At 40.3% G+C, this 23,747-nt stretch overlaps 1 protein-coding gene across 10 annotated transcripts in view; it reads right to left on the bottom strand.

Annotated features, from left to right (window-relative positions):
- The window catches only part of ERBIN (erbb2 interacting protein), a 127,916-nt gene extending 106,563 nt beyond the window's left edge, over window positions 1-21,353 (bottom strand). Inside the window, exons 1-3 of one of the 10 annotated variants that reach the window (XM_075739824.1) lie at window positions 21,145-21,353; window positions 20,527-20,611; window positions 354-465 (exon numbers count right to left, since the gene is read on the bottom strand). The gene's annotated coding sequence lies outside the window, so the exon portion shown is untranslated. Of the gene's footprint in view, window positions 1-353; window positions 466-20,119; window positions 20,373-20,526; window positions 20,986-21,144 lie in introns of those variants that run through there. The other 9 variants (XM_075739828.1, XM_075739831.1, XM_075739823.1 and 6 more) reach the window with 9 other exon arrangements.
- Between the last annotated feature and the right edge of the window lie 2,394 nt (window positions 21,354-23,747).

A 23,747-nucleotide genomic window follows, 5' to 3' on the forward strand; every position in this document is an offset into this window, starting at 1 on the left:
AAGCAATGAACGCCAGGTTGCCTATACACAAGTGCTCACACAGAGCTGTATCAACATGTTAAAACTGCAGACACACAGACCATATTCTGTGATCCAAGTGTGAGAGATCGTGCCGCTGTAGTGAATGTCCCTAGTGCTTCTTGCCAAAAAGCAACCACAATTCACAGTTCTTATGTATCTTCCCTGCAAACTACTGTAATACAAATTCAGCAGTTAAAACAAAAGTTTGTTGTTCTTATGTGTGAGGCTGAGAGAAGATATTATTAGTACATTGTAGAGTAACTGAAACAGTAAGTGCATCTAAAACATTTCTTTCCCCTCACCTCCTTCAACACATGGGGACAATCACCTACCCGAATCACTCCACCACTGCCAATTCACACCATAGGAGTCTGAATCAGTTTCTGAACTTGGACCACAATCACCAGGAAGCAGAACAGAGTTTATTAAACCATCCACAAGGATCTGTGAAAAAAAATTAATAAGCATTTTCAAGATGACAGGTATAAGAGGCCTTGCACAAAAACTAAGATAGTTTCAAATCCACACATTAACTTTGCTTTACACCAGAATTAAACACAGAACACACAGAAGTGGTAATATGTAACTTGCCACCACAGCCACCATCCTACAATTACTCATTTTTGTCCTCTGCCAAATCTCAAAGTAACGCAAACAGAGAAAGCAGTGTGCCAAAATACAAAAAAGGTAGAACTGATTATCATCTCCTCCTTCTATGCCAGCCAGAAACAAAACATAAGCATTGCTAGCAAGCTTGAGTTCGAAACAGCTCTCTTTCTGTTACTTGCATGTATGGAGTTTTAATGCAATTATCAGATTAACAAAATGTAACCAAAACCAAAAGGGGTTATGTGCAGGACCTCAAGTGGATGACTTCCTCTAAAGCACTGCTGTTCTGGTGTGTCTCAAGCAAATTCTCTGAAAAAGAATCTATACCACCCACCCTGTCACAAATACTCCCAACAGCCCTCATGGGGAAATACAACTCCTTGCAACAGATGAGGCTTTAAAAAGCTGCAATTATTTTAATTGGACCTGCCAGCTGCCTTTCATTTAGCTTAACATGAGGTTTTATTGAAAGTCTGCAGCCACAGCCATTGGCAAGAGTGGAGACAGTTGCTTACAAGTAGTTGGATCTATTTCTGAGAAGCTTACTCTGCCTGGTGAGCTTTTAGCAGAGTACTGCCATATAGTCTATATGTTGAAGACACAAAGTTTTATTATGCGGTCCTGGCTAGTAGGCTGGAATAATGCAGTAAGTCTAAGATGTATATGGAACAAACCCATAGCCTCATTTTGATGACATTTATTGGAGCCAGTTCAAATAAGGTGCCAAAATACAGAAGGAGGAGGATGATAAATTAAAGAAGAATGGTTTTGTCATCTGCTTTTAAAACAGCAAATACATCCTACCCCCCCCAAAACAAAGTGTCTAATACATCTAAGTTTCTAAGTTGATAACTGGAATCTTTCCTGAAAGAAAAAGATTTTTCAGGAGATCAGACCCTGATTAGCATACTCTTTTCATAAAGTATTCAATAGAGTCGCAAAACTGAGTTTCATGGTTCCTAAAGTTTCTAAGACAAGGCGCAGCAACAGAATCATCACTAAAATAACTGTTTCTGCCTGTTACAGAACACTTTGTGAGATTTAACAAACACTAAAATCTCCATACTAATACAATTGTTTAGCAGATCTCAGCTACCTTTTCCAAAACACTGCTGGTATCAGCTCCCCATGGTGCCATGGCCAGCACAGCAAGAAAGTCTGAAGGATGCCAGGGTTGATGACTGTAGTGCTACTTTCCTGGCTTGCTCAGAAATAAAAAAATTGGGTTGTTGTCCCTTATAGGGGTGGCTCTGGAACCCTCCTTCTGAAGTTTTCATACTGCTTTCCCACCTACAGCCAAAATTTTTTCATGACTAAAATACTAGCATAAATATTGTATTAAATCAAGTTTATATCTGGCCAGCAACTCCCCTTACACACACCACATTTAGGAACTGCTGCTCTATGATGTAAACACTGAAACAGCTTTCTCAGCTCCTAAGAAGAGCTGAATAACTTCCCTCTCCCTTGTCTTGCAATCTTCCACAGAAGGTTAAACTTTCAGTTCAATTTGAGAGGTAAGTGGCATCAACAGTGGACTGTTGAACATGCTGACTCCTCCAGATGGCGTGTTCAGGTTTGTGACTACCTCTATCAAGTCTTGAATTCTGCAGAACCCTCCATCAGTGCTTCAATCACCAACTCTTCCACTGTATCCCAGGTAGCAAGAGTACAGTAATTGTAGGGCTATTTAAACAATGGACAATTGTGCACATCATTACATAAAAGATTATTATCAAAGCATTATCTAAGGACTGGAAACGGGGACTGGAATACTCCTCCATCCTCTGTTTCCCCCCCCACTAGTGACAAATAAGATGTCATTACAAAAGTTCAAAAGACCGACATCAGTTTAACTCCACTGGCAACTGCAATGTATTTCCTATGACTGTTAACCACCTTCTTGTTACAAAGTAAATAATTCAAGATTTCTTTTTATTCTTTAATAAAAAAATGACTACCCGGGCATACATGTTATGTGCTCAGTGTTAAGCTAGACCCCAAAAGTTAAGGGCTGGGGAGGAATAGGAAAATATGCATTTTACACATCTTTAAAAGAAAGGTCTTTACTCTCCACTTCTTCCCCTAACGCAAGTTTTCCACACAACATGGTAACTTAGTAATTAAGTAGAACTAAGGCTACAGTTTACCTCCAGCTTTTCACTATCACATACTCCTAATTTTTAATTAAAACTTATGCTGCCTAATTAACAACAAAAACCCATTCCAACTCAATCCCCTGACGGGCAGGTCACTGTATGAAAAAGCACCCATATTACATTTGAGTTATAAACTCATTTCAGATAAGTTACGAACAATCAAGACTTTTCAGAACTAGATAGATTTGTGCTGCTGAATGCACAAAATCATCCCTTGCAGATAACATCTGACAAGTATTTTTGTGGCTGCAAAGACAATTACGAGAACAATCAACTTGGGATTTTACTCTACTACCACACTTGTGAAAATAATGCTGCATTTTGAAATATGTTGTGAATTAAAACAGAGAAGAAAATTCTTTTAATTGTACTCCGCTTATAGTCCTCTGTTACTGTTGTTTCTTTTTTTATTTTCCAATAGCTCTACAACATGAAAAATCAGGGTCTGCCTAGCTACATGAAACTTTGTTTAGCTATTGCAGAAAAGAAGCTGGGGTTAGTACTGCTACCAAGCACTTCAGGCTTTGAAAGAACTTAACCTAGAGCCCATGCTTAAATCACTAGTAATATTACATTATAATCCAAGGTCATCTATCACTTTTACTAGGCTTACTGGAGGAAGATGCCAGACAGAACACCATAATAGACAGTACTCTCATTACACACTCCATGCCAAGGCAAGAGGCATGATAACACCACTATCTTAGCAATATAGGTGCAATTACTGATAGCAGTGAGCGATGGAAATGATCACTTAAAGCAACAAAATTCATTAGAAGCATTCCATTAATCAAGTTTTAATAGGGTCAAAAAGACTATTTGAGATATTCGTTAGTCAATTCTACTGTATCAGTAGACCTATGTATAAACCCTAGCATTTTACTTTCACAAGGAACGGGGGAAAAAATCATTTAGTATTACATGATTCTTCCCTTTCCATTTTCTTCATCTACCATGACAAAGTAAAAAAGGGATATCTGGATTTCTTTTAAGCATAGTTTACCTGAATCCATAGTGCAAAATAAGGGAAAAAGATGAACTTAGGAATTCATGAACACAATTACTAGGAGTGGACATACAAAATTGATAATCTAGCAATGACACTAATGCAATTGGGTATGAACAGAATAAACAAAGCAAATGCTATCCACAATTACTTTCTGAAAGCAACTAAATACGTTAAGTATTTCATTTTTTCCATTAAGTGAGACAGATGATGCATATAATTACAGATAACACATAAATAAGCGTGTATTACAAGAAGTTGTTTTGACACATATTTATTCCACTCCTTAAAAAATCATTAAGAAGTGTTAATAGGTAATTTGGTTATATAGAAATTCAGACTGCCGGAAGCTAGGTGATTGACAGGAGAGGGCATCAACTTGCAGGTACTTTGTGAGCTTAAGTAGTTGCCATTGAGTAGCTGAACTGTTTTTCTACACAACCTAAACACATACATTTGACATTGGATCCTAAATTCTTCTCCAGGTGAATGACTCGAGAGGATGGGATGGGATGGCAAGAAGGGAACACTCTTCAGCAGTATGTTAATCTCACTTAGCTCAGCTTCTCTACTGGCTATAATTTCAGCATGCAAGACTCACAGTTCATATCCAAGTACCAGGACTGATACCAGAAAATGTATGATCTTAGCAGAGAGAGAGAGAGTAATTTCTACTTTGGATCTTAAAATTAAAGGATCTTAAAATACCCATTTTTTTCCTCTTATTTCAAGATATAGAGATATAAATATATATACACATATCTAAAAAGCAGAGTCCAACTTGTATTCTACTCACACAGAATAAATAAATGTAAAAGTATCTATACAGTTACCTTTCATGAATCTGTTGTGCCCAGCATTTTAAGACATAACAGATGCACTGAAACTAGACTCCAATCCCTCAAACATGTCTCTGACTCTTCCCCAAAAGAGACAAGACTAAAGCATCAAAACAAAACAAACAAAAAAAAATCTGCTTCACATTTTAAGTGGGAAAAATCCAGAAGACAGACAACTTTAAAAACAGAAAAAGTGAATGCAGTTCATAATATTTCAATCACATACTCACTTGGAGTGGGAGAGATGAATACAAACATAAAGTTTTGCCAAAAAAAAGATACATATGCCCTCAGGTTCAGAGTCGATTCCAATTTACCACACTTTAGATTCTTATTACAGATAGACTCTCGCCAACATAGACAACACATGAAGGAAACATGAAAAAATGTACAACTGTTTCATGCTCATTTGCAAGGTCAGCAGACACTTCCATTTTTTAATTCCTAACTAGACTGTGAATGCATTTTTTAAGAAAAATCCTGGTATATTTTGAATATGGGGGGTAGGGGAAGGAGAAAGAAAAAATAGAAAGACTCTGCATCACATTTCATTTTATGAAACCAAATCTTGGTTTCATAAAATAAAATTTCAGTCCCAGAGAATTTAATATCATTACAGTAGTTCCTCTCAAGTATGCAGAAGATCACTATTCAGAAACTACCTTAAGGAAAGAATTCACGATCTCTAAATCCTGCATAGGTTATTCCTTGTACTACACAATTTGAAAGAAAAGCTAACACATAAGTTATCTTCTAAAATACAACATTCAAAATAATTTGGGACTTGATATATTCTGCTGAGCTTTGTTTCCATCCTTGCACCCTAGGAAAAGAAATTATCTTCCAACAATCACTATTTCCTCTAATGTACTACATGAAATACTTATCAATCAACCAGAACATACACAGTTATTTTGCAGATTAAAAAGCAGGACATACAAATAGGCATGAGAAACAGATTATCTGCTTAAGGATGTTTTCAGAACTATCCATTTGACACATTAATATTCCAGCAAGCAGGAAACGTCAAGCCAAGCTATCTTACAGAAGTAATTGTTGCCAACACAACTCACACACAAAAAGTCCACACAACTCAATTTTTCTCATGTAATGGCTCTAAGACATGCATTTCAGGAACAACAATTTAAACTCAGGTATCAAGAAACTAATTTCATTTGAGGCGTAGTAACTGGGATACTTTCCCCCCCTTCTATTAGAAAGGGGAAAAAAACTCACCAGTGCTTTTCCACATCACTCCACTCTAGTCTCTTCAGAGAAGCAGAGATAAGCACAGTATCAGAGAGTCTTAAAAAGTTGGGACCAATACAGGAAAAATCTGTTTCTGTTTACTTCATGCCCATCAATGCCACCTCCTCCCTACTGTATGGGCTTGGCCCTTCTGGGAGAGAGGAGAGAAACATCAGAAGCTTTGTCACCTGCACTTCACGAGTGCAGGACAGCCAAGTGAAACTATTATACACATCCTCACACTATGGTCACACAGCGCCTTTACACCTGGGGGACAAATTTCACAGAAGATTTACAATGAAGAGGCTAAATGCCTCCTATTCTTCCATCCCCTGCCCCCTAAATTATGTTGCACTTTTAATCCCTCCACAAATGAAAGTGGTTCTACATTGCCCATCTGAGATGAAAAGGTAAAATAATGACATCCCACATTATCAGTGACAGACACTTCTGAGTTCATCATCCTACCAGTGATAATACATAACATATGAACTTGTTTACTAATCATACTGACTGCCCATCAACTGTGAGTTCTCCATTCACACTAGCCTTGGGGTCTAATTTGAAAGCCGAGCAGCCTACATTCATATACTGTTGACCTACACACTTCAATCAAGAGATCCCTCCAGACAATGAAAAATATAAAACCACCAGAAATCTCCAGGAACTAAAGAGACGAGCTACAAAAAGTCTCAATAGCAAGTGTTCTGCAAGGTAGCTTTCAGGAGAAAAGGCCTTCAATGCTGCTGCTTCGTTAGTTATTTCCCAACTCTGCAGCAATTACAAACCATTTTACAGATAGGCATGAAATTCCCAGCCTACTGTCCAAAATCTAGAAGTCAACCTGCATATGGCAAAAAAATCAGGAAAGATAGGAGTTGGCACACTCTAAATCTGCCCAAAAAGACATATAACTGGGTAAGCATCTGGTTTTAACTGCACTACTTGACTTCTATGGAAGCATTATTGAGGATCAAATCAGTGATGATGAAGAGCAGCATTTATATTTACTGTGATCCAGTGAAAGGCTATTCCAAACCAGCAACTGGAACTCAAATGGCAAGTCCATTCCCATTGTGCTTAATTCAAACTAAAGATTGCTTAAGAAAGAGTAATCCCTGCTTTCCCCTCACACCTGCCTTTTATTAAATCTAGGGTTTGCATAACCACACCTTGAGTCCAATCAGTAACTGACCCAAAGAGCCTAACCCTGCAAGATACTGCAAGAATTTTTTTTCTAATTCGATCAGCTTGCTTATCAACTCACTGACCTTCAATACCAAATCTTCACATATGAAGCAAAGTACCAACACAGAGGAAAGAGCAAGCGTACTGCTACTGTCAGAGGAGATGCATCAGATAGTAAGACTATACATTCAGTCACAGGCTTTCTAAATTAAGACTCCTTTAAAGTAAAGGTGAGAACTTCATTATTACTGATATTTTTCTCTTAGTATGAAAGAGATGTATAAAAAAACATATGCAAGCATATTTTAATGCTCACAACAGCACACGCCAGTAGCAAAATTCATTCATGTGGGTCACATTTTATAATTTAGTCTGCCTTGGAATCTTATTTTGGTGGGTTTTTTTCCTGAAAGAATCAACCAGTGAAGACAAGAAGTTTGGGGAGGGGGCAGGGGGGAATAATTTAAAAAAGGAAAAACTAACCGTGCCAAATATCTCCAGGCAATCAAGAAGAAGCAAAGACACAGAGTCAGGTCAGTAAATAGTTATGGTCCAGACAGTGACTATGTCAGCAGTTCCTGAGTTCAGAACTGAAAGAAATATTTACAGGATGTGGTCTTAACTGCAAGACACCCTTGTTCAGCAAGTGCTGCACATGTTTTTGCAATAAAAAGTCAATTATTTGCCTACAAACCAATGCTTTGCATTTATAAAAGGCTTGAGCAAGTGACACTAAAGCATACAAACCAGTCCATCATCCCCAACACAGTAAGTTAAAAATTTACTTACACTTACTTTCTTTTAACCAAAGAAAAGCCCCTCTTAAAATTCCAAAGTGACCAATACAAGAAGGTGCCTTGTCAAGAAGTGCTCATGATAAAGAGTTTCAGTTGTTCAGCTGGGGCTAATTGTAATATTAAGGTTAAAAAAAATTGTAGAAAAACATTCAGTGAGTATCAACCTGTAATTTAAACCCTGAATACATTCGTAAAAAGAAAAATTGAGACCTGAAACATGCAACAGTGCCACCGATCTAGATGCACCTTTCATCTGTCCCAGTGCTCTTAAGTCACTGAAGATACACAAGATGCACCTCCAGCTCCCTATAGCATCAGAAGCTGCCACTTTATAGCAGATGATGCCCATTACCTGAAGCAGAATGCACTCTACTTCCAATCTTAACAGGAAAGATGATTTCTCCCATATGAAGTCCATGTAATTAATAAGACAGTCTCTACTGACTTTTAGGTATCTGGATATAAAGCAAGTCTAATAACTGGTATGCATGAAACCTGTCCCTGTAGTGCACGCAAGCTTCTCATTCACATTCCTCTTCTACTGCCCCTCCTACTAATTGAGTAACTAAGAGCCACCCACATCACACACTTGAAAAACACACTTAACAGTAAACCCCAATAGGAAGAAATGGAAACAGCTTTTTTTTAATTAAAAAAAGAAAATTCTTCCATGATGCTGTCTTCTGGTTTGCTCCCAAGTCAAGATTATCCATGTCTTGGAGAGCCTACGGAGAAGGGACACGTTCAGGAAGAAACCACAAGAACGGATGAAACAAAGTGTAACATTCAATATGCTTTTAAAAGTCACATCAATTATACATCATAGTTAATTAAATCACACAGAGCAGAACTATGTTGCAAAGTACCTTAAAAAAAAATCAAGACAACTGTTTAATCTAAAAGAGATACTGGGTAAATCCATTAACTTGATTTTACAATGCCATCAACAGCACAGAAAGATGTTAGCAGAAAATTTGGACTGCACTCCAAGAGGGAAAAAAATTCTGTAGGCTTCATAGCTTTACTTGTCTATTCAAACCAGAAATGGCAAGGACTTTGATGAGAGTTTAAGTTGGTCAAACAGTGAGAAAAGGAGACATATTATAAATTGCAAATATACTGCAATTTGCCACCATTTACAGGTTCTGAACAGCAAAAAACAACCTCGTGTTAAAATCAGGTTTTGTGGAACTGCATTAACAGTATGATAGTAGCAAGTCCAACCTGAACACAGATGTGTGAATTAATTTTCCAAGTTTGTTTGAATACGAGTTCCTGTTATTAGTGGTGACGACGACCAAACTGGGAATAAGTTTTTAACTTGATATTTCACACTGAAAGTGTCAGCAAACCAGGCCAGACTCTAGAAAAGTAACAGATACCTTTAAGGTGGGAGGAGGAGGGAGACACCCACAGATACTTGCTATAGTGCACTGGAAGTACAATTCAGAAACACAAAAGGACAGAAGAAAAATGTAGACCTGACAGAACATTTCTTTGCACTACTATTTCTGGTACTTACAATTCAATAGCTATAGAACAGTGCTGTAGCCACTGATATCTGGGAGACGAGTAGAAATACTGGAATTAATTGTGCTTGAGCAGGTCAGGCCTCCCTTTGGCTAGAAGGAGCACTGCTCATTCATGAAACACAAAATTTGGTGACTAGAATGAAGATAAACACCGCACTTCACAAAAGAAAGCAGGCTGAGAAGGAAGAAAATTCTTGTATACCTGAACATGTTTTCTACAGATTCTCTCATAACTATCCAAAAGAAGGCTGAGACCCAACAAACTAACATCATAATCAGGGAAGACAAGTGGACTGCCAGAAGGAATACAAAAGTACACAAGAACCCAGCTGATGTGGCCACTCAGCCCCCACATACACAAAAAAAATAAAACAACCTCCCCCAAGAACCCCACCAAAAACTTGTATGATGTGCACAGGCCTACATATCTCAGAAGGAAAACATAATACTCTTTTTCCTATATGGCATCCCTAATGGTAGCTTCCTTGTTTCAATTTCCATCTATGGCATATGTTAAAAGAAAAAAATAGATGGGGGGCGGGGAGGGAGGAATGGTAGTGAAAATGCTGAAACTTTAAGTCAGCAATTGGTACTTGATACTATCCTCAATACAAGAATTCCTTTTTAACCCCTTAATTCAGGAGAGAAACCAGATTTTAAAAACATAACTACCACATTCTGTTTTGCATGAGTGTGGTATTTTTTATTCATTTGACATATGTTGCTTCCTGAACAGATTCAATGTATTTTGGCATTCCAGAACAAAACTGCTCTCATCATGTTTGGCACATCATGTACAATGCAGCCAGGAAGCCACTCCTTAGACTATGCAGCCATCTGCAGCAGATACCAAAGGTTTTTAAACAAGCAAGCTGCACTGCTGTAAATATGCAGTATTTCAATGTACAGGAAAAGTTCTCATCTACTTACCAGACTCTCTATTGCCTGCAGATAAATTCAGGCAATCTGCAACACATAACAGGCCAGCACAAATGAAAACAGAAAGCGGAAAAAAAAATTTCTTATCAGAAGATTCCTGGTTACTTAATTATTTTGTTTTCTAAATTGTGTGGTCCATATATTAAAACAAAACAGCCCCTGATGCCCTTCTTTACATGCACTGCCCCCAAAAAAGTAATTGCCAGAATTCCAAGCTAAAACTAGGATGGATCAAACAACAGAGCTCAGAATAACACAGCAGGTCCATACCCATATAAGACTTTGAGATATAAAGCAAGCAGAGGTTGGATATGTTGGAGGAGGAGTAAGAACCACACTCAAAACCCTCTAGCTAATAAGATGCACAGAAAAGCTGCTGCACTAAATCTAGATAGGTTACACAATTCAGTCTGTGGTAACAGGAATGCAAGTGGAAACACATTCATAGACCAGAGTTCAAAAAAGAGGAGTGCATGTGGATATGTGGATTCCCCATTTTGGGATTGTTAGATTTCAAAAAAATATAACCTACCAAAACCACACGCAAATATGCACCCTGACACTTAAAATACTACACAGTACCCTAATGAAAGTCACTACTTAAACAAATAGTATATACAACTGGACTCCCATTTTACTTTAGAATACTTCCCCCTTAAAGAACACTTCTGTCTCTCTCGTGTTACACACCTCAACCAGTTGGTTTGTTTTTTGCTTTTACATTTGTTTAGTATAAAATGCAGTACTAAAACCACTACACATTTATTTACAATGCAGTTATAAAAAGAGTTTTACTTTAATACACCTTTTTCACTGCTATGATAAGGAGTAGGCACTATTTCTATAATGAGCAAAAGTTAATAAATAAATAAATCAGTATTTTCCAGATTCTAAGTATCTTCTCCCCCTAGTTTATACAGGGCGACACTATGACACATTTTAGCTCAACATTATTCTCAGAAGTTTTAAAAGTTACCATCTTGGGCAAACAGAGGAATCCCTGAACTGTACCTCTGTCTATTGTTTTCTTCTACGTTCATTTTACACCTGATACATAAATCCTGATCCATTCCAATTAGTTGCTCACAACTGTGATGCAAAAGAATTACTCTTCTTTGCATTAACTGTGGTTCTAACTACAAGACTCTTCACATCTTCATGCGGCTAAGCACCATTACTCTTGTCCTGTATTTACTCAGCTTTGTTCTTACAACGCGCATTTGATTTTTGCCAACTTACCTCTTTTCACTCCCAACACAGTAATGAAGCATTTAAGGTAATATTTTTTTGTACTAAACTATTTTTCTCTTTACTCAATGTTGTGTTCCTCTAAGCCAACAGATGATGATTAAAGAAAAATGAAGAGCTGTTACATTATTTTTATTTTACAAAATTAACAGAAGGCTATTCTTGAATGGTTTCCAAAGTATTTTTGCCTCTTTAGGTAGGGAAGAATGATAGCTTATTGCTTACAATAACGATTTTAAGAATTACTCAGAATTTAGACAATTATATTGAAGTAGACCTTCTCTTAAAGTACTGTTATCAACATAAATAATTCAGTATCTAAAGTCTAAAACAAATTTTTCACTTGATGGGAGGTTTAAGTAGAACTAAAAATCTTTCTTCCCATCACAGTGCAAATTATAGCCTTAAAACTGAATTCAAAGTTGATTATAATAATAACTCAGCCTAAAGCGTTACTTTACTTCTGACATCCTGTGCTTCCTAGCAAGAGGAAAAAAGAGGTACAACACTACTTTGACACTATTAAAGTAAAAAGTGTGACAGTGCCATACTGATTTGCTATTAACATGTCAGCCTCCTTCTCTGAATAGGAAAATGAAACTGAATAGCACAATGTAAGAATTTCACAAAAATTTGTAACTGTGATTTCAAATAATTTGAATTGCCTAGTGCATATTTCCCTCAGACTTTTCAAAGATTAAAAACAAGTTAATACAAGTTTGGGGAAAATTAGTAACATTCTGATTTTGAGTGAAGGTTATTCCTCTGCAGATATTTCATACTCCAAAGCTGAAATTTAAAACTTTGTCAAGATTTAACACAAATGGAATGATCCATGGTTCTAAAATGAGGAAATATATATTTGAATTCAGTGGAAATAGGCAGGGACTCACTCCATCTGGGACAGACGAGAGAACGTGAGCAGTATTTTTAAAAGTTGAAGGAACAATTTGTTGGTTCTTGATCAGTTGTTTTATGTAGAGGGAAAAGAGAAGTAAGAAAGAGGACGAGAAAAAAGTATTGATTAAGGACACATTTTTCTCCCATCTCATAACACTTTATTTAAACCTGCTCCATTGACAGGGCCATAATCTTTCCCTTGAGGCATCTCAGGCTGCTGCTGCAAAACCAATTCAGCAACACTAATGTCATGAGAGACTACAGAACATTTGAAATCTTGACAATACCTCTCCCACAGATCCCACAGATTTCCGTGGGATTTTCCTGTAGGAGATGTTTGCCTGCTCTACTGTCTTTCTCTAGGAAGAACACCATTGCAAAAAACACACAGGAATCCCATGATCCTCAGCACTTCTACTTTGCTTCAGCAAAGCAAGACAACATAAGTGCTCCTTGAAAAATAGAGGCGTGTGCCCAGATAAATGCAAGCAGAAGAGTAAATTATTCTCATCTAAGTCTATTAAAATATATTTTAAGTCTATCTTGCTTTTCTAGTACTTGTATTGTTTATTTTTTCATTCATTTAGATGAAATCTCTGGTACTGGACCCAAAGCATTAACATCTAGATTAAGAATAATGCACTGGAAGAACAGGATTTTCTATATCCACAGAAAGCTCCTTCCCCCACAAAACACTGTTCCAAAAAAAAGTCTCCTGAAAGACACAAATAAGATGCACTACAGTTAAACACTAGTATAGTAAAATAGTAAAGCTCTGATAATTTCTCCCTCCCCCATATTAACATTTCTGATCTTATGCATCAGACTGAGAGGCAGATGGCTTGCCAAATTCAAAGTTCCAATTGATTCTTCCTTCCTGTTACATTCCCAGAAAGGATGGAAACACACAGGTTTAACCATCTTTTTCTGCTCCTTCTACTTAAAGTTGAGTCCTTAACTTAATTGTTTCCTTATTTTTAATAATTTTCCAACACCCATATATGAACCAACAAAAGTGACCTTAAAGTAAAATTCTAGGTTTGTTCCAAATGTTATTTTCTATCATTTTCCCTCTGCCTGTAATTCCTTCCGGGAGATCTACTACAGAATTCATGAATATCTAGAATAAATCACCCTCTGTAAGTTTACTAAAGCATAATTGAAAGAACTTATATAAAGGCTGGATAGCTATGAATCAGAAAGATGTGAACTTTTGAATTTTGTCCCTCAGTGATGGGCTTTATTGCCAACTCAAAGAAAAAAAATTAGAGCACCTCAGAAATTAAATGACCTGCAGCTCCAGGGTTAACATCACATATGATTATGTGACCAGAAGTAACCCAAAATTACTATGTTCTTCTAAAAGGAGCTAACTACCAAGTTGACATTCCAGGTCACCACAGACTAATTTGCCACAGCAAGCAAACATACCAGCAGCAGGATTATCAGTGCACATCAACAGCTGCCTGCACATTCATCTCCTCCTGCAGGTATACATACCCACCTCACACAACAAAGTGGAAACAAAGTAAATTCAACACCTGCATATTATACTCCATAGCACAAGCATGGAAAGTGAGCATTTACAGAGCATTTAAGTCATGAAAGATTTAGACTGCTATGCTGCCATATTTTCATTTTACTTTTACCGAAAATACAAGCCTCCACCTTGTAAATACTTCTGTAGTCAAGCTTTTCTGTTTATTTTAACCACAAGCATGCATAAACATGTACAGATTATTAAGCATAACGTTTCCACAGAGAAAAAAAAACAACCCGTAATTTGCATTAAAATAATGATTTAAGAGTTGTCTGATGCCCAGTTTCAAATATAAACCTCCATCCTATACCTGTAAGTAAAAAGACATGCAGTAATTTGATCAAAAATGCAGCAGTTCTCAAAAAGTTTCTTAGCAGCCTACCAGAAGTCTTCCAGACAAGCCTAGAAACACTTTCCACCATCCAAACACTTAAGATGACATCCGTAGTCATTTTGGATGACTGAACCTGTGATTGACATACATGGGCATCTGGCATTGCATTTCAGACATTTGTTCAGATGTACTGATGTAGCTTGAAGCATCTGTGCTCTCCCCTCTCCTTCTTAGAAGGGTTGGGAGGTTTGGAAGACATGTACTGAAAAATTCCAAGGACAAGGAAGCCTGAAGAAAATTTCTACAACTACACTAAACTTAGATCTGTCCCTACATTATGGGACAGAGGGCTAAGGAATAACATGAAACTTTTCTTTCAGAACTGTCTGGGAAGACAGAGCCCCCTACGCAGCTGCTACAGGACCTTCTCATGCCAACTAGAGTTGAAAACTGATGAGAAGGCTCCAAAGACAGCAACAAAACTCAAAACACAGTACAAAGCACAGACCATCCCTCTGCAGCTACCTTTAACATACTAACGGAACTTCAAGTATTTTTAGTTTAGTTATTAACACTAGAGCTTCCCCCACCAAGGGGAATAAGGCCCTGCCCTCTTCAGAGGGAGATAGCACCCATTCCAAATTAAGAGTTAAATTATAAGTGTTTCAAGTATTTGTAACTTTTACTAACACTTCAAATTCAGAGCTTCTTCTACTCCTAAAGCTAGCCCCAGACAACTGACACAAGAAGTAGTCACTGAGCATTAGGAGCTCGGAGGAAGACAACTACAACCCAGCCATCTACTTCAGAAGTACAATTTTAAGCTCAAGAGAACACAAAACTCAATACTCCTAAACCAAGTATCTTCTTACTGTTGTTCCTAGAAAGGAAATTCTACTTAATAGCTGCAGTCTCTCCCACTGGAAGTGTGTGATAGTCCAGAATACTCAGACCATTCACTACTTGGACCATGTCTACATATCTCTGCTCCTTCCACCCCAGCCAGCTTCATGATGGGGCCTACAAGACATGAAGCATGACACTGTACATATTGAACTATACAAACTTGGAGAATTCATTGTGCTTAGAAGACTTCTTGTTTGGAAAGGGAGCTCATGCACTCAGCAAATTCCAAACTGATCACTCTGAAGATACTGATCTACAGTTTCTTCTAGTTATTATTCTCACAATGTGCATCTAAATAAGAGAATCCTGAACAATGTTTGCTTTTAGCAATTGTTTTACTTTGCATATATAATATAGCCTTACACTTGCAGAATTTAATTATACAAAAGCATGAAATGGAAGTTTGAGAAACCACAGTTCTATTTACCAAAGATGTAAGAGTGTGTAATATTGGATATTTAAAAATTGAAAAACTATGAACAAAGTTGTGCATTTTGAAATCACCTACCATCTTTCTGGTAGCTTTGCTTTTATAGAGACAGAAATAGTCCCTCCTATCATAAGTAATTGTTTGGGTCTAAACTGTGCCTAATCATTTGACAGATACAGAATAGAGGAAGGCGCAAAGAATCCCTCCACCTTTCTAATCAAAATTGTGTACAAGACTTGTTACTTAACATTTTCCTGTTCATGCCAAAAAATAATACAGAAGTGTACGGGCATCCCATTCATTATCTACTAAAGTGCACAAAGCGGGGAGGAGAGTACATACTATCTTACCTAACAAGACTGAGCCTTCAAATGCAAGAAGCTCCAAAGGCTTGGTTACCTGCTGACATTAATACAACTTCCAGAACAGCCACACCAGCCAAGATCGTCCACATTGTTCTCAGACTCTGCTTAAACATCACTTTTTGTTCTTATGTATAATGATTGCTTAGTATCAAGTATCTACAAATTAGTTCCAGATACAGAAAGAACTTATCTACTTTTCAACTTAAACTACCCTAGGGAAGCTAGTCACAATGCTGATATTCTCCAACATAAGTACACTTCAGTTTGGTTTCATTTAGACCAAATGAAGAGGTTTGTTTAGCTTTATTTCTCAATTATGAAAAGTCATGAAGCATTTTTGAAGGTGGAAGGTTCAATTTAATGTTGAAACATAATGCTTCTGTATCACCTTCAGGGGAAGTACAGGTAAAACTAAACAGACTAATAAGCAAAATACCCATATTGAAATTTAAGCATCGGAGAAACAATTATCTTAAAAAGAACTTGTAACTAATGAGGGAGAGGAGCAGAAAAAGCAGAATTATCCCAAGATTACTATATAATAAAAACACTACCAATTTCAGCATACCAATGTTCACTTATTCCATTTTTCTTAGGTAGAAGACGAGATTTATAAATCTCGCCTAAATCAGCATCCTTACTTTCAAATCTGAATATTTATAAGGTTTTACTCACAATACATGAACGCTGTATTCTTAATTAGAAATTAAAGCTGTATTTCAATAAAGTAATCTTTTTACAACAAAAAATCCTTCAAAAACCCCCACACCCATCTTGTCATTAGAGCAGCGAAGTTTCTCTATATATCACCTGTCGCCTTATAATCTTAAGCTCAATAGAATTGCTTAACAATTACTTGTTACTGAAGTACACTAGGCAGTAGTGTAGGCCCACTAATTTTTACCGATAATTACTCAGCAGGAGACAGCGTGCCAGCTGTGCTGACACAGTGGGCTCTGCATACCACCGTCACAGTTGGAAACCATAGTGGCACACTGCAGGTGCTCCCCAAAAGATGAAGAGAACTATAAGGACTGCGGGAAATCCATGTTTGAAGCTTTGACAAGCTCCCACCACACCGAAAAAAGTACTTGTCCAGAACTTGACCGGAGTCTGCTGCACGACAGAACTGTTTACAAGTTACCCACAACACTAACAAAAAGATATTCCTTGTGCATTCAAAACATTAAGCAAAACTCCCAAAATCAGTTAAACTTTCAGAAGTTGTAGAAGATGTAAACTATACCTCACAAGCATGCATTGGACTTCACAGATGTTCCAAAGACACTAAGCTTGCAATGTAAAACATTACTACAAACACTGCACTTTCTAAATGTGGGGGGAGGGAGTTATCTACAGACTATTTACTATACAAAGTGATAAACATGTTATTTTCAATGCTTTCATTCTGATGTGAAAAGAGTTTTCCGACATATTTACTTACCCAAAAACTGACAATGTAAAATAGCAATTTTTCTAAACCTTCATTTTCCAGATATTTCACTTTAACTACCTATATCAACTGTCACCATCAACATTTGCATATTCACACAGGAATACAGTCTACTATTTTCATGCCCGTAAGAGCAGCTTTTCCATCAACTCAACTAGTTACTCATTTGGAAAAGGTTAGATTTGTAATTCCTCTACGTGGAGTAAATGTCAGACCCTCCTTTAGCAGATCAGGTTATTCCACAGGGACAATCTGCTGAAAAGATGACATATCAACCATTTGGTCTTTACATAACATTTTCCCTAGAAGATTTTCCTTTTTGCTTGGGAGCAGGAAGGACAAAAACAAAACAAGAAAACAAAGCAGACAGCCAGTGATTCATTACACCCCTACAGGAAAGCTGAGTTGAGGAATTTGCTCCCATCCCGTTCTATTTCTGGAACCTACTTCTAATACGCTACATATTATGTATGTTACATATTTTGAAGCTTTTCCTTAGCTTTGATGTTCCAAGCCTGTCTCTTTATGCCTGGGACAACAGACTCTGAATGAATTCCACTGAGGACAAATCATAACACTGTTTTCTTACACCACCAGCCTAATCCCTACTCAACTTTCAATCAATAACACTTTCTCCATGGAGTCCCCTCATCAATTCTATATGAATGTCATGTGCAAATGGATACCCTACAGAGCACTACATTTATACCAAATATTATCTACTGGGCAGCTTATTCATGAGACAAATTATTCATATTTGTTCTAATATGATAATCATTCTAACGATAATCATATTCCATAGTATACCATATGCTGTAACTTCTAGCTCTTTGATTGCAAGCATGCTTACTTAAAATTACCAATGTTTACTTGAGCTTAATTTAATTAATAAGCAAGGGACAGCCAGGTCAAAAGAATGTTTCCCCAAGCCATCGACATGGACCTATGAAAGTGTTGTTTCAAGCAACATGAGCTTCCTACCGTTTGTATACTTAAATCATTTTATTCAGAATGTGACTATCAATGTCAGACTGATTTTTAGTTGAGATAGTTGCTTTCAAGAAAGAATACACCCCTTCATAACTCTGAAACTATGTTAATGACATGAATGGTATTTGATGATATAACCATTAGCTGTAAGCAGTACTGAATTACACTTTCATCATTAAAAAGGGCCTTATCCACAGCTACCATGGTGACAAAACACTAGCGTAAAAAGTTGTGGCTCCACTACAAGAATCTATTCTTCTACATGGCATTGAAAAATATCAAGTGCATCATGAGAAACACAAGAGGTCTGAAAAGAAACAAAATTGCATCCATTACGAACATAGTGGTTTACAACTAAATTTTTCATGCATTGCTACAGTTCCCCACTGCCCCCCAAGAATCTCAAGTCATTATAGGGACTGCAACACTGCTTTGGAAAGTAATCGTTCTTTGTAAAAGGATTACTCTGTTTAGACTTCATTGCTTTTCTGCCAAGCATCAGCCATATAAGGAAATTGAAGTTCACTGCCATTTATTTTGTTCAGCCCTTTCTGACACCTAAGAATAACCCTTACTGCTGCCTGAAAAGGTAAGTCTATAAATTGGAAGCCAAATCATTTACTGGTTACCAGCCATAGAAGCTATGTTAAGGTCAGTTAAATGTTAACATTTTTCCTCACAGTATATCAAACAGATGGAATTGGATTAATAACTTTTTCCTCAAACACTACTTGATGCTGTTGAAGAACTACATATGTAGGAATGTTAAAACTTTTGCATAGAAATAACTTTGTCCAAGCCTCACAAATACTAACACATCTCAGACACTGGAGAGACTGAAGCACAAACATCCTATCTGACCAACATGCTGTTTTTGAGTTTGACAAACAGGAATAAAAATTTAAATAAGCTAGCACAGAGCTATAGCTTCTAGCTCATTTTGAACATTCACAATACGAGAAATTCCTTGCCTTCACGAAAGAGCTAAGCAATAATTGCCTCACTGAAGCACGTGAAATGAATCTGTGGTGAGCAATACTGCTTTCGCTACATGCAACTAGTTACTTGGCATAATTTAATAAGCACCATCAGTACAAAACCTTACACCAAGACTTCACATTCAGTTTCCCCTCCAACAACTTCAAACAGGACTCCTTTCAAAAATGATAAAGGAGAAAGTGGTCACCAAAACCCAACAAGGCTACGTTAACGTGGAGATTCAACTGCACATACTTGTAAGAAGTCAAACCACTAACTAGTTTTGGGGTTGTTTTTTTTTTTTTAAACGGAGGTTCTTAAGATAAACTTGTGGAAGGGTCAAAACGCAATACGGACATCTCCTATACAAGTTGAAAAATACACAGTCCAAATCGTCATCTTGGGGACAGAGGGAGGGCAGAAGGGAGGAAGAGAGGTGGTGGCAGCAGTCGAGGGGAAAAACTGCGACAGCATCTACAGAGGACTACGAGAACACATTTTTATAAAGTAATTTAACAGCTATCTTCAAGAAGACCGGCCAGACACTAACCGATATCCCAGAAAAACAAGGTGAAAGACAAACAAGAAACGGCAGACATAGCGTCAAGCTTCAACTTCTTTCGATTAAATATACTACCTCCTTTAGGACTTTCTTATTTCCCGAGAAGTTAATTATACTCGCAGGATTAGCAATCGCTTTGGAAGGGAAGGAGGTGAAGCAGCAGAGTCACGGAGTCCAGCAGTTTCAGTTCAATACCTTCTCCGACCGAACAAAGAAACTTCTGTGAGTGAGGACCTTAAAAACTTTCGGTCTCCCAGACTCTCTCCTCAGCCTCCATGAAACCAGCGACTACGTTCACACAAACGGCATTTCGGCGAGAGTGGGAGAAACACAAAGGACAGCTAAACTATGCAAGGCGGAAAACAGAAAACTAAAGGCCAAAAACAGGATATCAAAATGAAGCGTGAACTCCTTCCTTTTTCCCCACCCCCTTCAGCAGAGGAAGGATTTTTCTGTTGTTGTTGCTGCTCCGTTTAATTTACCTTGTCTGACGGGCGTCTAAACCAGATCCAGCAGGCAGGAGTTTCTTCCGACCCCAAGGAAACACATTAAATCCAATAGACTTTTCTTCTCGTTAAAGCGGAAGGGAGGAGAGCAGAGGAGAAGAGAGGAGGGAGGGTGATTAAAAAAAAAAAAAAAAAAAAAAAAAAAAGCAACAGCTTTCCGCGAGGACGGGGGCGTTCGCCGAGCGGAGCGTGCGACGTGCGTGTGCACGGGGGGGAGGGCGGCAACGGAGTCGGGCTCCTCCCGGGCCCCGCCGGCAGCGGCGCCGGGGTCTGCCCCGCGGGCGGCCCCGAGCCGCTCCGGCCCCGCCTGGCGCCGCGGCCGCCCGGCAGAAACGACTCCCGGCGGCGAGACGGCAGCGCCCCCCGCCACCCAGCCGACCCCGGCAGCGCAGCGCGGCCCGGCCCGGCCCGGCCCGCCGCCCCTCGCCCGCCGGCCTGCCTCCCCGGCGCGCTGGGCGCCGCCGCTCCGCCCCCCAGCTCTTCACCCGGGTCCCCGCTGCCCGAGCGCGGCCGCCGCCCCGCACACCCCCGTCCGCTGCAGCCGCTGCCTCGCCGCCAAGGGCAGGAGGGGAGCGGGATGGCCGCCTGCCTCACCTGCCCGCCCGCCGCCGCCGCCCTCTCTCCCCGCCTCCTTTCGCACACTTCCCCCTTCTCCCGCCGCTTCAGCCTCCCGCCCCACTCCCCGGCCTCGGCGGCGGCGGCAGCAGCAGGAGGAGCCCGAGAGGGCGCCGGAGCTGTGGGGAGGGGGAATGCCCCGGGGGTGAACACGCAGCGGGGGGGGGGGGGGGGTAACCGGGGGAGAGGCCGCCGCGCCCCTGCGGCTGCCGGCGCCGCGCACCACCGCCCAGGCGGGGGGAGACACTGCAGCGGCGGCGGGGGGGGGGCGGAGCGGGAGCCGGGCCGGGCCGGGGCCGGGCGGAGGCGGCCGCCGCGGGAGCAGGCAGGCGCAGCGCTCGCGCCCCCACTGGCCGTGACGGGAGGCGGGGGGGAGGGAAGAGGACGGAGGGTACCGCCGACAACTCCCGCTGGCCTCCCCTGCCCCCCCGCACCGGCGTGGGGCTGAGCGCAGGAGGCCGCAACGTAGCCAATCCCGAGCCAGGGACGTCGTGAGGGACGGGCCGCCGCAGCCAATGAGGCTCGGCGGGGGGGGTGGGAGCGCGTTGCGGAGGAATGGGGCGCGGTGGGGCCTGGGGGCGCTGGCCTGGGGTCAGGGGCCGGGCTGGGACGGCAGGGCCGGGCGGGGGGCGGCCCGGGGAGCGAGGGACTGCGGAGGGACGGGGTGTGGGGGGTGCGGAGGGGACGTGTCCTGCGGCTGCGGAACGGGACCTCCTGCGTCTGCCCGACGTGCGACCCGCACAGGGGACTGGGATGGGGCCGGGCCGCGGCGGGACCTTGACAGGCTGGAGAGGTGGGCCTGTGCGAATCGCATGAAGTTCCACAAGGCCAAGTGCAAGGTCCTGCATGTGGGTCAGGGCAATCCCAAGCACAACTACAGGCTGGGTGGAGAATGGATTGAGAGCAGCCCTGAGGAGAAGGACTTGGGGGTATTGATTGATGGGAAGCTCAACATGAGCCGGCAGTGTGCGCTTGCGGCCCAGAAAGCCAACCGTGTCCTGAGCTGCATCAAAAGAAGAGTGACCAGCAGGTCGAGGGAGGTGATCCTGCCCCTCTGCTCTGCTCTTGTGAGACCCCACCTGGAGTACTGCATCCAGCTCTGGGGGCCCCAGTACAGGAGAGACATCGAGCTGTTGGAGAGAGGCCAGAGGAGGCCACGAAGATGATGACAGGGCTGGAGCACCTCTCCTATGAGGACAGGCTGAGAGAGTTGGGGTTGTTCAGCCTCAGGAAAAGAAGGCTCTGGGGAGACCTTAATGCAGCCTTCCAGTATCTAAAGGGGGCCTACAGGAAAGCTGGAGAGGGACTGTTTACAAGGGCATGGAGTGATAGGAGTAATGGCTTTAAACTGAAGGAGGGTAGATTTAAATTAGGTTTAAGGAAGAATACTGTTAGAGTGGTGAGGCAGTGGAACAGGTTGCCCAGAGAAGTTGTGGCAGCCCCATCCCTGGAAGTGTTCAAGGCCAGGTTGGATGGGGCTTTGGGCAACCTGGTCTAGTGGTGGGTGTCCCTGCCCATGGCAGGGGGGTTGGAACTTGGCGATCTTTGAGGTCCCTTCCACCCAAACCATTCCATGATTCTATATATGGTCACACTGTTTCACATAAAACCTGGAATACAGTTGTGTATTCTCTTCAACACCCTCAATGCACTACTGAAAATTATGTTAACTGTAATGTAATAATATACCAACATGTTTGAAAAGCAGCCAGTGGGTTTATTGTAGGTTACATGACTTCAATATTGGTGTTTGTTGGATCCCAACAGTACGTTGATGGAAAATTTTTCTGCTTAATTTCCTTGATTGTTTGAAAGGTGTATTTGACAACCTATTGTGTATGCAATATGCCATTTTAACAGTCCAGGAACCTAGAGTTCTGTTCAGCCACAAAACAGTACACAAAGCTGACAGCAGGGTGGATTTGTACATGCTGTTCACCTTATGCTCCTAAATTGTGTTCTGCAGAGACCATGTCTGAGGACAGAGGTAGGTTGGGTTTCCTGATCATTTACTCCCTGGCTTCCCTACTGACACTGCCACCAACTAAGCTGGCATAGTGTTTTATTATGATAATCTGTTTACTGAGAAATAGACAAAATGCTAAAAATGCTATTTTACATGAGCTACTGAAAAGCAAAAGAAAGTGGTATGTCAGGTTAGCATCAACCTGCCCCTAATTTTAGCATACAGTTAGAAGCAAAAAGTCCTTTAAACCCTCACAGTAACTGCAGTTGATATTTCCTGATCAGGATCACTAGTTGCTTCATCCAGTTTCTCACAGGGCTTTGGATGAAGGAGGTTTAATCTTTAGCAACAAATTATACAGTTCATCATATTTATAAAAGTCCACTATGTTTAACAGTACTGTTATTTATTGAAAACTTATTGTCTGTGTACGAGAATTGTATGTTCAAGTATCCAGTTCATATCCAGATACAGAAAGTAAGCATGCATCACTAGGGTAATAATATTCACTTACTGTTTCTTTACTTTTCTCCATCTTTACAGAGCATACAGTCCTCTTTGGGGACTACATCTATGCCTAGATATGAATAACTAAGCTAAATTAAATATAACCATC

This window comes from Balearica regulorum, chromosome Z (assembly GCF_011004875.1).
Source record: "Balearica regulorum gibbericeps isolate bBalReg1 chromosome Z, bBalReg1.pri, whole genome shotgun sequence".
Classification (NCBI taxonomy): Eukaryota; Metazoa; Chordata; class Aves; order Gruiformes; family Gruidae; genus Balearica; species Balearica regulorum.